The sequence below is a fragment of the Triturus cristatus genome, chromosome 12 (genome assembly GCF_964204655.1).
Source record: "Triturus cristatus chromosome 12, aTriCri1.1, whole genome shotgun sequence".
In the NCBI taxonomy this organism is placed as follows: domain Eukaryota; kingdom Metazoa; phylum Chordata; class Amphibia; order Caudata; family Salamandridae; genus Triturus; species Triturus cristatus.
Window position 1 is genome coordinate 559159199 of NC_140595.1, and position 14933 is coordinate 559174131.

Sequence of the window (14933 nt, forward strand, 5' to 3'; positions counted from 1 at the left end):
GTATTTATAATAATATTTGTATTTATTTGCATTGCTTTCTTTGTAAAAATAAATAAATAATTGCAGGCTCTCCAAGTTTTTCTTCGGAGACTGCTTCTAGCACTGCCGTTTGTATGGGTTGCTAAATATCAAGATTGCCTAGTCTTGACTCCACTCCTTTCTCCACCCTACACTTGTTGCCTCTTAAACTCACTCGTGTTGGTTGTTGTTTACCACTGCTTTCTCCTTATGTTTCAATCTTTCTCTCCTTCCCTTTATCTCTCAAAGTCAGATGATGATGAAAAATAAGTCCCGACCCCTAAAAGTGTGGGCGGATGTTCACCACCGGCACAAATTAAGTTATATTTATTTGACACATACACAGCCTCTCTGCATTAGTGAGTGTCTGTAAAGGCAGATCGTAAGAAGAGAAAGTCTATGGCAGAAGTTTTCAGTTTGTGGGACGCATCCCCCAGGGAGGCTTGGAGTCCTGGAAAGGGGGCGCGCATTCCCCAGCCTCACTTGTGGCTGAAATCTAAAATGTTTGCTCTTCGTTTAAATGGTTAATTCCGATCATTAAAATACTTCAGCTGACGTTTTAATAATTGAGTCTCCTATGCTGTGACGTGCCAGGGTGCCTGCTTGCCTGAATGAAATGCAAATGTGCGCTATTAGTTAATCTGGAAGTGTAAAGGGTGATTGGGAGCAGGTTCTGGCTTTAATTGATCCAATCACCTCAAGCTTTGTGGTGACAAAGATTTAGTTTTTTTGAGTGGTAGTGCAAAGAGTTAACAACTGGGCTGTGAAGTGCATGCTTTTAATCACAATTGTATTTACACAACTCTTAGTCCCCCTAAGGAGGTGTTGAAGGGACAGTTAGGTAAAAAAAAGAAATTGCATTACATACTGTCTGGTATTACTAAAATCTACATTATGGAAGCACCATTTTATCGTAAAACTATTTGCACATTTTGTAGCAGCCTATCTTATACTGTGTGTAATGCAAGTATAAAATAATGACTTACATATTCACAGTGCTTTCCGTCAAAGGCTGTGATATCGTAGCACTAAAAATACAAAAGTCACTATTCTCCACTGCACCAAGATTTAATTCTGTGGTTCTCTGCAGAGGTCTACACGCAGACCTCTGCAGTGCATTAACTAGTAAAGGTTTCATAATGTACTACAGCTCATTTCCCACTGAGTAACAATTTTCTATGTTTATCTTTCATTCAAGCTGCCCATTATTTTATATGTAGCTACCTAATGGTAAAAAACCTCAAAAACGTACAGAATATTTTGGAGCTTATTTATCAGAGGCTCCAGCTGCGCAAGCATCTCAGCCATACCTATGAGGCGACGCAAAGTCACCGGGCATGGCTTTGCAAGTCCTCATAGATATGGAGTAAAACAAAGCAGTGCAAGTCGCTGCGTTGCCTTACTCTGCATCAAGGAGGCGTTCCATGGGCGTTTCGGTGGATGTTCCCACGCAACACCCATGGACTTTGATGCTGCCCCAGATTTACTAAATCACGTAAACCTGGGGCAGTGCCAAAACCTTACTTGTCCCCAGCGGAGCCGTAACGAGGAGAAATGTTAAATTTCTCCTTGTTTTTTCCTCTGTCCATGTGTGCTGCATTCTGCAGCTCGCATAGAAAGAGGAAACGCCTCTTGGGATTGTTTTGGTGAAGGAAGGTGCCGATTCCTGCACAAAAACAATCCTGCCTATGTTGGTGCTAGGCAGCGATTTGTGCGCCAACGCAAGGGAAAAGGACAGGAATGCACCATATTTCATAAATATGGTGCCTTCCTGCCCTTTCACATTGGCATAGGCAGCGCAGCAAGAAGACTTCCAGCACTGCCCTACGCCAATTCCCTATAAATGAGACCCTTTGTTTTAAGCTACACATTTGACCATCCCCGATGCTTACTGACCTTTGGTTTGCTAAACACTGTTTAATATTATTTTCCAACCGTAAAAATGATTTGCTGTGGGAAATGGGGGGCATTTGTGGTTGTCGATAGTTGTCGATGATGAGGAGGAACAGGATCATGATATTTTTATCAGGAGGGGATCCTTACACCTGAAACATTTTGAAAAGGGGGGTCTCGGAATCAAAAAGTTTGAAAACCTCTGGTGTATGGTAACATAAATCGGGGCGTAATCATGGGAGGGCGGGCTGTCGAGGCAGCCAATAGAACACTATCTGTGGACATTAATAATATTGTGCAGCAGAGGTGTTCTGGGGGTTGGGTGGGAGTGGAGATGCAATACCGCTCTTCTCCTTTTACAAAAACCCTCGTTGTGGGCGAAATAAGAATCAAAATGTACAAAAGCTGAATAGGAGATAGGCTACTTTTTTAAATCTTAAGGTAGATGGAATTGCCATGATTTAAAACGAGAATACACACACACATGTTCTGGGTTTGAGCAAAATGCAAACTTGTACAGAATTGAAAAGAATTTGAGAGTAAAAGAATAGCATCTGTATTTCCTTCAAATACCATTCAGTACTTGAACATCGTATGGCATGTGTTGTCAAAATGGAGTGCTTACTGTGTGTGGTAAATCCCTCCAATTTTGAATTTTCTTCAGATAAATGACAAGCAACATGCAAACGGGTTTCTCACACTAAATTCCCATGCATCTGTATTTACTGATTCTGATAAATCTATCCTGATAAATTTGGTCTGGTTTGACCAGCCACATTTTCCACGGCGGCTGATAGAGTGCACCTTTGCTCTTCCATTTGTAGGGCTGCATTATAATCCTGGTTAGTCCACATCCACATATAATATGTTGTCGTATTAACAATAGGATATTAGAACGTAGAATGTAGTATTGTGTAAGATAAGTGTTAGATATTTTCTTCGTGTAATCAAAGACTGAATGCACTACATGTGCATGTTTAGATGAATCCTAAACGTGTGAAGTGTATCCATGATTAATGAACGTTTTATATTAATGGCTCATAGATGCTCATATTTTAAACGTGTGCATTGTTCTTATGTTAGCCGAACTAGGTAGTCCTAACTTTCGTTTCTCCCTGCTCGCTCTTATGTTGAAGTTGTTAATTAGAATTTATATGCCTGTGTAATATTTTCTTCTTCATGTTTCTGTGGCAGGTGCAAGGATTCGTCCTCGTTAGTTAGAATCATTTATTTGTTTCAGAAGTTAGACAGACATGGGGAGAAGAGGATGCCTTTTTAATAAGCGAAGCGGATATTGTAGGAGGATGTCTGTAGTGTCTGGAAAGGCCGGGGAACCAAGGTCATCGAACAAGCGCCTGGATGTGTTATTACTTCATGGAAAGTTACCTACAAGGAGGTGTCCAACTGGATGAGGCGATCATGTGATACATTTGGAGGGGGGTTATTTTCAACTTTTGTATTGGGATCAGGGATAGAGTCCGGGACTTCTACCTTACCTGAAGAGAGGAGAGCACCTTAGAACGAGCTCTGTAGCTTTACGCTACTTGACCCATTCAACGCGAGTGCGCTTCTTAGGAAGTCTTAGCGTGCTGACACCTTTATGGGGACTTGTGTGGGAAAATGCTACGTAGGGATGTCACGTTAGAGGTAGTGTAGGGACAGATTAATGTTTTTGTTTACGAACCGTCAATAAAGAAGGCTTTTGATGTGGTCTCTATAATCATTTCCTGATTCTGGAACTGGTTATTCTGTGCATATTGCACCATCTAAAGTTATTCACATATTTGGTTTTGTATTAGTGCCCGTGTATCTTGACACTCTCATTTTGAGATGTCTATATGTTCTACTTTTCTTGGCTTTATAATAAATACATTAAAATCTGGATTAGGAGTCTGTGATTGTTTAGCGTCGTAGGCAGAGGTAATGTATAATTGGCTAATGTTTTTCTCCCCTCCACAGTTGCAAAGCAGGCAACAAAGATCATTGGCCAGTGGTTCCAGAGTAAGTCTAGAAGGTGGAACCCGGCTCCATCACATAAAAATTGGAGAAGATGTGTCGTTTGGACAGGGATCGGAATTCAGGTTTGGTTGGACTCTGGCAGAAAATCAGCCCGGGCACCAATGTAAGGCTGCCCACCAAGCGAATCAGATAGCTAAAAAATGTCTCACAGTTGCATATTAGGGCAGTTTTAAACTTGTAAAGACACACTGGATAAGTTTTTTGCAAGGTATCAGAGCAATGTTTGTAGTAAGACCAGAGAAATCAACAGTAAAAATTGACCTATCCGGCCACCCAACAGGCCCACAAACAGCCCAAAAAATCCACCCACACACTAACCTGACAGACCAGCCCTTCAGCCACTGTCAGATTGCCCTGTAGGCCAATACGACCATGGTAGGATTTAATGGCTGCCTGCAGGGCACAAGTCCTAAAAAAAGAAGTGGGGGGGACGCTGATGTCACAACAGGAAGTGACGTCACGAAAGGTGGCTTGCACCATCAGACTCATTGCCTCCTCTCGCTCACCCCTTAGATGCAATTGCATCAGAGAAGCCAGAGCGTGAGCAGCGTTCTGAATGAGCTCCGATCTCGCCCCAGAGAGGCCAAAGAGTGAATGTGTGGCTCCATTTGCTCCAGTTATCGAGCTCCCGGTAAAATAAGTGGGGGGAAGCTGTCCACCTGCGTGGTGTCCCCACTCGAGCCCTGGCTGCCTGCATATGTCCACAAGCAGAGTCAAAGTCTCATTTTAGAGCAATGTTTTATTTCAAAGCACATTATTCACCAATAGGCAACCGGAGTGACTTTCAGTCCCCTCACATGATTGTAAATGAGGTCTCAAAAACCGTCCCCGGCTCATTTTGGCGCGCGGCGGCCCGAGGGTCTCGTGCTCCACTGAGCTGCTCGCTTTCCTCGCGTGGGCCTGATGATGTCAGGATTGATGTCACTCCGCGCGCCCAGACGCTCATCCATCAGCATTACTTGCCGTCCACTTTTCTCTCAGTTGTACAAAAGGGCTTGACGTAGTTTCCATTAAGTAGTCCGCGCAGGTCTTCAAGCAGCGGTTTAGAGCAGGCCCTCTACGTAATCTTAAAACCGAGTAGGCGGAGGTGATTTTTGTGACCCCTCCCATGATCCTTCATTCAGGTACAAGGAAGGCAAGTCAAAGGAAATAGCAAAGTGCAAAGTGATTACCGCGGCAGCCGCCCGGCCATTTTTCATGCTTAAGCCAAGTCAGAAACACCTGGTTTTTCTGCCTGATTTCCGATCAATGTTACAAGCAGGCCATGCTTCAAGACTGCCAAAACAAAATCTAGATTTTTTTTTTTTAAAGCTTGATGGATGTTTGGTAGACGAATCAAATCAGCCACACACATCACTCCAATTTCAGACTAATGGCGTGGGTGTTTAAACTATACTCTCTGCCTTAAAAGTAATACCATGGGCAAAATATAACCCACATTTTTACCTTGCACGGGTACAGAGCAGGTGTTCACCATAAAAGAAGGAGGGTGCCATGGTTCTGAAGAAACAAAGTGCCCTATTATGTTCGGTCCATTTTTCATTACTAATGTTTACCAACTGTGACCTTCACTCTATAAAGTATACCACGAGCTGTATGTTAGGAAGCACATATCTTAAAGACTGAATTCCGTTCCTCCCCCATATGAAGCAGTTATTCAGAGAACACCCGGCCTTCACGACATTATTGTTGCCCCAGTTTATTACATGGTTTCATTTCCATCCCCAAAAATTGTGCTGTAGACGGTTACAGCACAACTATCAGAGATTCGATCAGAGGCCTCATTTGAGAACCGCAACCGCAACCGCACACGTGTGATGTTCCAGCCCCCATCACATGTGCATCCATGCAGCAGAAATATACATAAATGCTATTTTTAACATTTCAATTTACGGTGTTTAATATGTCCCAGAAATAAAAATGTCAACAAGAAATATTATCAGATCAACACAGCACATCATGGTAAGTATCTCAAAAAGCCAATATGTGCCAGCCATGCATACATTACCAATACCGAACAATATATTTCTTTTATTACATTATCCCTACAAAAACGGCTGTTCTGGTACATTGCTGATGAGTGAGTCATGGGAGTTGGCCTACTGGTGAAGGGCCAATTTTTTCTTCCAAAATAAATGAAAGTTTTTAGTGGTATATATATTCTGCCTCTCTCGACCTATCTGCACCTAACTCTCCCAAAACAAACTCAACATGTTAAGTTCTGTGAGAGTATGTCAAAAAGTATCTGTACAGGAAGTGCTGTCTTTTAAAGCTTTTTCTTTGGCATGCTCTTAGGTTGATGGGTATCACTGGAAGATCTAGTACTGAAGGTGCGGTGTGTTACCAACTTTAGCACTGTTATATAGTTGGCAGTGGCAATGTGATATAAAGTGCTGCTTTTGGATGGAAACACAGCACCATTTCTGGAAGTCTGTTAAGGAAGCTAGATCAGAGAATATCAGAACAAAATAAGTAAATAACTTTAAAAAAAAATGCCTCCACATACTGCACCAGTTAAAAACAAAGCAAAGGCAACAGAACACAGCACAACAACCATAAAATAAGACAGCACAAAAATAACAACACATAAGCGCAGCACAACTTAATATAACACAAAGCATACCGATATAACACAAAAGCATACCAACATAAAGCAAAAATACAGTAATCTAACCGAGCACAATAACAAACACCTCGAATGTAAATGAGGTATTGTTTTGCTGATGTTTTTGTTGGTGTTTTGTATCACGCTGCATTGTGCTATTTTAAATTGTTCTGTGCAAGCATGGGTTGTTGTATTGTTTTGGTGTGCTGCTGTATTTTTGTTATTTAGCTGTTCTAGATTTCTCTTTAGTAGTGTTTTTATGTTGTCTTGGTGTGTTGTATTGTCTTCTTGTGTCATACTAGTCTGGTGTATTTATCTTAGTGGTAGTGTTGCGGTATGGTGTTGTGTTGCCATTAAACCTCAATCTGCAGCCGGTTTGCTTTACAAGCAAAAGCCAAGATGTCACACAACACCATCATGAATAGACTCACTTTTATGATACAGTGGTAAACAAACTGTTCCATTACACATTGTGCTATTTATAGCTGACAACATCTAATAGTGCTGGCATAGAAAACATCATCTGACCCCACATCTCTCAATTTTAGTAAATTCGTGCAGCAGCCTTTTAAGAAAGAAACCATCAAGAAAGAGGATTAAACATGTATCTATGTACATTCAGTTATCCAGATATGTGGATCAAGTTCTGTATTTCACACCCTGAACCAGATATCTCACTGACTGAGGTCTGCTGAAACTTCCTTGATGATCCAAGATGTTAGTTCGAAATAGATATACAACCATGAGTGGAACACTGCTCGCAGCAGTACACTTACAGGCTGTGTTCCATGTAGGGGTTGTAGAACATTGGTTCTGCACTGTATGCCTTACTTCAGGACACAGAGTACAGAACATTAAAACACAGTGTACATAATAGCAACAGCCTACAGACGAAGACCACGCCTGTGTTGCACGTGTGTGCAACGAGTCCAACTTTTCTTGCCACTATGCGATACACACCAATACATGGAATATACATCACAACAGTCTGAGGTGGTGGGCATGGATATCATGCATGTACACACACACCTTGATTCACCCTTACTGTGGATTGTGCTGTGGAGTACTGGGCTGTTCAACAATATCAGGAGGGAAGCAAAGCAGCATTCATTGGAGCTGATCTGTGTGGCTGTTGGGTGGACTGCTGCCATGTGACCGTGTGGTACTCATTTGGCACCTTAATGCTTTCGTGGCATGACAGTTCAGGCTTTATTTGACTTGTATTGGAGTGCAACGATCGAACAAAAATGAAATACGGTCTTTTGCGAAGTTTAATTGAAATTCGCAAAATGGCATCAAAAGTACTAAAATACAAAAAAAACACTTTAATGGACGAACAGGTCTATACACAACTACAAGGGGCTAGCTCTGCTGCTGTTATATGTCAGATGCAGAGTGCTCAACCAACGTCCGCGCAAGGGCCTTCCATGGTGGAGAAGATGTCCTCCAGTACTGGACTGCATGATGCCCTATACACTTTCTGAGAAAACACAATAGCACTCCCAAAAGGTACATGCCTTGAACGTATGGTCTCCTTGCTTTTGTAAAACAACATGTGCAATCTTCAGCAAAGTCCTTCCGTACTCAGTAGTTTCTTCAGGTTTGTATGAGTTGGCATTTAGGGGATAACCGGCTGCAAGGATCAGGTACACTGACAATGAGAGCATGTTCAAATAGACCATTTACAACCCCTCTCTCATTATTACTAGTGTGATGCACCCAGGTTCTTGAACATAGTTCCCATCCATGCTAATATAACGAATAACATAGTCAACGTTGTGGGCGGCAAAACACAATTTACAGTCCCAATCCCATATTATTTAGGTGAGCCCTACAGCTGAGCACCAGACATTGTTATTAGGTGCTCTTAACATATAGGGGGGAGGGGAGGGGCAGTGTGAGAACACCCAACTCAGATGCAGAGATGGGGTGACCTTCAAAAAATGTAAAATGTCCTTTTTTCCACCCAGCCAAAAAGGTTAATGTTGGACCCAGGGACTGCAACCTTCAGTTTTTGGGCTGCAACTGTTTTCACTCTACTGCACCTGGGTGAGATTATTGTCTATACCTATAACCCTAACTCAAAGTAGAGCACCCATAAGTAGTGTCTGCTGGTCATTGCCATAGGCCAGCCCCCGCCCCCATCCACCAAGTTCCACTGTAGACTGATGAAAGTTTTTGCTGGGATATACAGGTCCTATGTGCATCCCTAAATATAGATGCCAGTTCACAAAAGCATTCATGAGTATGGGAAGTCGTGCTACTTTAAAACCCTTTATGTAATCTTAAATAATAATCAACCCAAAACATCCAACTCCTTAATCGTAAAAGTGCAAAAGAGGCACAGCCCATTCTATTTGTAATATCTGTGTATATATTGCCCAGATAAGGAAGTGAAGTTTATGGACTGATAAATGTTACACACAGTTTTAAAAGTAACAGTCTTTTGCTGAGATCCCATGAATGGTTGGAGAAGGCAGCCCAGCATGGCTGAGGTGAAAGGCATGCAGTAGCAAGTCAAGGGCCAGATTGAGAAAGTTGACATAGACTAATTTATATCCAATATAGGCAGTTACGATAAGACATTTTCCTCATTCATTAAGAAAAATAACTTTCCCCCAGCAGTAAAGATGGAAGGAAAACTGAAAATCATTGCAGAAGGTTGAGCCAGGTGGAGATCACCCTGAACAAGGCTCTGAGATTATGGACTATGGACGATAGATTATAGACTTTGCAAACCGGGAAAGAACTGGGACCCTCTCATTAAGCCAGTTGCCATCAACCTACCACCATCATTGCTGTTTTGTCAGTTAAGTATGTCACTGTCTGCCCAATCCACTCCCAGTCCAGCCTCATACACTGTTGGAAGAAGGTTGCCAATGAAATATTTCCATCTAGCTTAATGCTAAACTGGGTGTCGTTGACGTATATGTAGAAGCCAAGCTTTCAGACCGGATGAGTCAAGGCAGTGGCTCCATATAGACGTTGAATAAGTCAGATGATAGACAAGAGCCTGGGGAAGGCCACTCTGCAAGGTCCGAGGAAAGGAAAATACACAAGTAGAATGATTGAGAACAGTTTGCAGAAAAGGAAGTAAACAAGGAGTGGGACGCGTCAATGATTACCACTGTCCATAGCGATCCAACAGCATGGGATTTCAAACGCCACTGGCAAATCGAGAAGAGCCAGGGCACCAGTACTGCAGAGGCATCTCTAAGTGATTCTGCCAGGCACCGGGGTGGAACTCCCACAATGTGTGTAGCCTGCATTCTAGATCCGGGTAATGCAACCTTTAGGGGAATGCATTCCACTGACGTCACCGGCTCTAGTTGAGGCAGTGTTCTCCTGTACAAATGCAGCCATCAGAAAATAGGCAACAACACACACTGCGAAATCATCTGACAAGCAGCTTTGAAAGAAAGCTTCAATTTTCAAAGCAAAGGGGACATGGCTTGGGGTTCCTTCAGTACACCTAACAAGGATGTGGGTATCAAAGTCCAAAAGATAAGATGTACAACCATAACGGAAGAAAAAAAACACAAGTACAGGAAAAGACACAGCCATGGCACTGTTGAGCCAAAGGTTGCCCATCATCAACGGTCACGTGGAGAAGCCGATTTGGAGATGTTCTGTGATGGTACCCATGACATTATCAGAGACAGCCACATGAAAACAGGCTTCTTCCTTGATTGTACAAACATACTTCAATTGAAAGTTATTTGTTCTCTCATCTCCTCTTTAAAATCATTTCCTTCCTAAAGAGGTGTTCCTAATAAATAAGATTCCATACAAACACTGGGATATAATGGCTTGTAATTTACTATCAACTTGGAGTGCGCAAAAGTTTTATTATGTGAGAAAAGTTTCCCATAGATCTTGAATATTGCAAAACCCATACTTTGTGGAGTTTCCTTCTTGCCTGTACCTAATCCTCGGCTTAGTTTCCCCCGCAGTGCTTGTTAGCATTAAAAATCGATTTGCTAACCTCGAAACGTTTTTCCCTCCTCTTTGAAACTGGTTGGGTGCTACCGGTGTCTTTTTTCTCCCAAAAAGTTAAAAGTGATGTGAAAGTCCAAATTTTAACATGAAAACTCATGTCAAAAACTTTGCATGTATAAAGCTTAGCATTTGCAAGAACACAAGAAGGTCGCAAAACTAAAACTTCACCATTGTGAGCACATGCCTACCAATGTCCATGAAATTGGTTTTCACTCCTGCCCAGGGCTGAGCTTTATGCAATGACAGCCACGTTTCTGACATGGCCATTTAGTTTGACGTAAGATGATCAAAAATCTCAAAAAAAGAATGCTGGAGTTGCCCCCAGACATTTAAAAAAATGTTTTCTTCTGATTATCGGGTCTAAGACCCTTAACACGACATTCCTTACCAGCCACAACCTGCCTAGCAAATAAATGTAGGATTTAATTGCATCTCAGATGCATGTAGGGTAAGTAGCATGTATATGCATCTTAGAGGTCAAAGATCAGCCCCGCCCCATATATTTGCACGAACAGAAGTTATCAGATGGCATGTCTCTCTGGTCTACATCCATCACTGTTTGTTTTTATTAGGCTGGAAATCCTCAAGCTTTCTTCTTACAGCGCGTCAAGATCGCACGTCTCCAGCAGACGCCCGAGTTTCATTTTCAGAATTGTCTGGTAAGTGGTCTGACTGAAATGGCTCGAGGGCACCTACCTTCTTTCATCGCCAGTTATTGGCGTCTTAAAATATATTTGTGCGCGCCTTATTGTGTGACTCCGGCTGTCTGAGAGTGACGAGGAACAACACCCTCTGATGTCCTTAAAAAGGGGCACACCGTGCAGGTGGCATGTTTTACAACATCACTATATCTTGTCGTTACGAGGCGCTCCCTGAACAAATTGCCTGTCATATCTGAAGATAAAATCTGACGGCTCCAGAGTTGACAGGCAGCCCTCACCCCTGACATTCAGAATCACACACAGCTAAATTGTACTGAATTGTACACCGCCCTCCGCGTTACAGGGTTTCAGAAGCCTATCAAACAGACAGTTGGTTGCCGGCAATCCAGCCAGCCTTATTTCAACACTTCCTCTGAGCTGGTGTCAAACATTATTAAAAAAAAAAAAAAAAAAGTTGCAACATGTTTTCGTGCCACGAAACGTTCCCATGTGTTGTTGCATCTTGGCAAGTGATGGAAGTCAATTACATAATAAAAACAATGTGATGGCAGGCTGAGTGGCTCGTGTGCAAAATATGTAGCAATGAAAAATATGGGCAAGCCAAGGGGTTTGCGCGACAGCAACCATTTGCGACCAGGGTGACGCTGTAAACGCAGTAAATACGAGCAGCTGGGCACATTTTGGGCTTGATGGACAAAACGCTGGTCTAGTCTGACCAGTACTTTTGCCATCAGTGTGGAATTTTGCAAACTGACCTATGCACTATTAGGGCAGTTCGCAAATTTCCAATTTGGAGTAGATGGCAATCTGACCCTCCTCATGAATATTAATGAGGTAGTTTGAAAATTGCAGTTTACTGTAATCACATGCCACTGGGGCCAGTAGACTACCATGCCTGGGATTATATATATATATAGTGCGGTTACTAGCTAATGAGCTGTCATGTGATCAAGGGCGGGATCGCCCGAAACGCGTAATGGCGGAAATTGGCTAAATAAATAAAGCACAAGAATCGCTGGGTCTGCGCTCGTTTGTTTCTACCAAAAGAAAGTGAAGGCGAGTTGTTGCAGCATATATTATCTACTGGCGGTCGCCAGTAGATAGTTATAGTTAGGACCGAGTTTCCATAGGAAATCTCAAAATTCTATTTTGAATAACTTTGGCGCCGATTGACGAATCCTCGCGAAATTTTCAAAACTAATGGGGCGCTCCGCTCCGCTCCTACCCGGAAAGTCTCGGGGTGATTCGTCAAGCGGGGGCCGAGAAAAAGGGGGGGTCCCAAAATGCGTTTTCCCCATGGATTTTTCCATAGGGACTTTAGTCGCAGCTACAGCCCGAACGGCGGAACAGAATTACGTGAAATTTGGCAGAGAGGTAGCCATAAGGTCCATGAAGTGCCTTTTGCAGGTTTGGTGTAAATCTGCTCAGTATTTCCAGAGAAAATAGCATTTAAATCAATATATATATCTGTACGCGCGCAGCGTGCGCGCTGGGTGCGCGCACCTTGCCGTGCGCGAGCGCAATTCTGATTGGTTGTTAGATCTTAGTAAACATTCGAATCGGTCGAAACCAGGAAGTGTCGGCCGCATTTTGTCTCTCGCACTCTGAGGGGGTGAAAAACAAATGTGGAGAACGTGAAAAGGGGGCAGGGTGGACAGTTCCTGACCCCCTAGCCGTGGGCAGGGGGACCCAGCAGGACCCCCAAGGGCAAAAAATGTTTTTAATTTGTTTTCGAAAAATCGGCGAGTGCGCGCACCTTGCGTGCACCACCCAAACGGAAAAAATTCTGCGAAGTTCGCGCAGCGTGCGCGCACTCCTTGTTTTTAAAAAAAAAAAAAAATGTATTTGGCCTTTGGGGGCGAAGCGCTCCGTGCCCACCGCGCGTGCACGGCACTAACTGCGAAAAGTGGGCGCGAGGTGCGCGAAGCGCACCGCGAGCCCACTGTGTCTGCACGGTGCGCGAAGCGCACCGTGTGCGCACAGCATGAACTGCGTAAAGTGGGTGCACGGTGTGCAAAGCGCACCGTGCGCGCACCGAGAAAAAGTTTTGTTTAAAAAAATATATTAATAAATACATAACTTAGCATTTAAAAAACCGTACAAATTCACTGAAAAAAACATAGGTTTCACACACGTTATATTTAGGAATTAGCATTTAAAAAACCTTGCAAATTCACTTAAAAACCATAGGTTTCACACATGTTATAGTTAGCTGGGCATTTCCCTTGTAAAAAACCAATGAAATTCCCCGTTATAGTTAGTGCAGGCAGCTATAACTCACGCGACCGCAATCCGCTGCTGATGACGTCAGATATTACATCACTGATGACATATGTGTCTTTCTGAAAAAAAAAAAAATGAAATATATGTATAGCTAAAGATGAATGGAAGAAGACATGGGTAAATAAGTGTCTAAATACAGTGATGTAATATCTGACGTCATCAGCAGCGGATTGCGGTCGCGTGAGTTATAGTTGCCTGCACTAACTATAACGGGGAATTTCATTGGTTTTTTACGAGGGAAATGCCCAGCTAACTATAACATGTGTGAAACCTATGGTTTTTTAAGTGAATTTGCAAGGTTTTTTAAATGCCAATTCCTAACTATAACGTGTTTGAAACCTATGGTTTTTTCAGTGAATATATATATATATATCCACACGGAAAGTTTTCCCAAGTGCTATCGAGCACAAAGCAGGAACACGGACTCTCAATATAGCTGATGCCAGATTGAATTTATTTAATGCAGTGATTTCTTGTGGTGCTGTCTCACACGCGTTTCGGTCACAGAGCGGTCTCCTTGGTCACATATATATATATATTTTTATTTTTTTAATTTTTTTTAAATGCAGCCGTTTTCCTTAAAGGAAATGGAGCTGTGTTTTATTCTATTTATTTATTGTTTGAAAGTTGTAAGTGGTCTCCTGAACCACGGCCTTCTCCACCAAACGTTTCTGTTTTTTAATATTCACAAAGGGGAAGGAGAATGGCTTACCACCCTAACTCAGGAGTCTTTACATTTTCAATGTTTTGCAACCGGATTTGGGTCAGAAAACATGGAAATATTGACACATCTAAAGAATTGGTATTTGGAAGGGGTACCCACAATATGCTCCTTCAAAATAAATATTACTTATAGATTCTCAAAACTGTTTTAGGAGTTGGTAATAATTTATCAACTATTGAAATGCAGTTTCTACATATTAAATAAAAAGTTTGTTATGGGTACAAACAGTATGGATCATTGTTTGCAACCATATTAATATTTTGCACGTCAAGCCCCTTGATAAGAACTGAAAAAATATGCGTTCAACCCAATTTATTGTAATGTATTGTGTTGCATAGGATCTTGCTCTTATCATTTTATCCTGTGGTTGACAAACATAAAAAAGAATGGGCGCTATGACCCTGAGAATAATGTGGGTAGGAACAGTGAATCTGTGGGGGTGGGGGTGGCGGTGGGAGGAGGGGCACATGGCTAAAAGGAAAAAAAATCTTGTATTGTTTTTTGGCCTTTCACCTACAGGTAACTGCTTTTCAAGCATTATGCGCCTCCTCCCCCCCCCCCTCCCATTTAACAAAAAGAAATGCAAATGAGACTAATCTGTTGGAAGTGCATTGCTCTGGCAGGAAAATTCAGTTGGTAATACAATAACTTCAGATGTCTGTTGTAACAGGAAGGGCACTGATTTAAATACTGGTTGGCGCACTGGGGACGTGTGGCATTTATTTATATT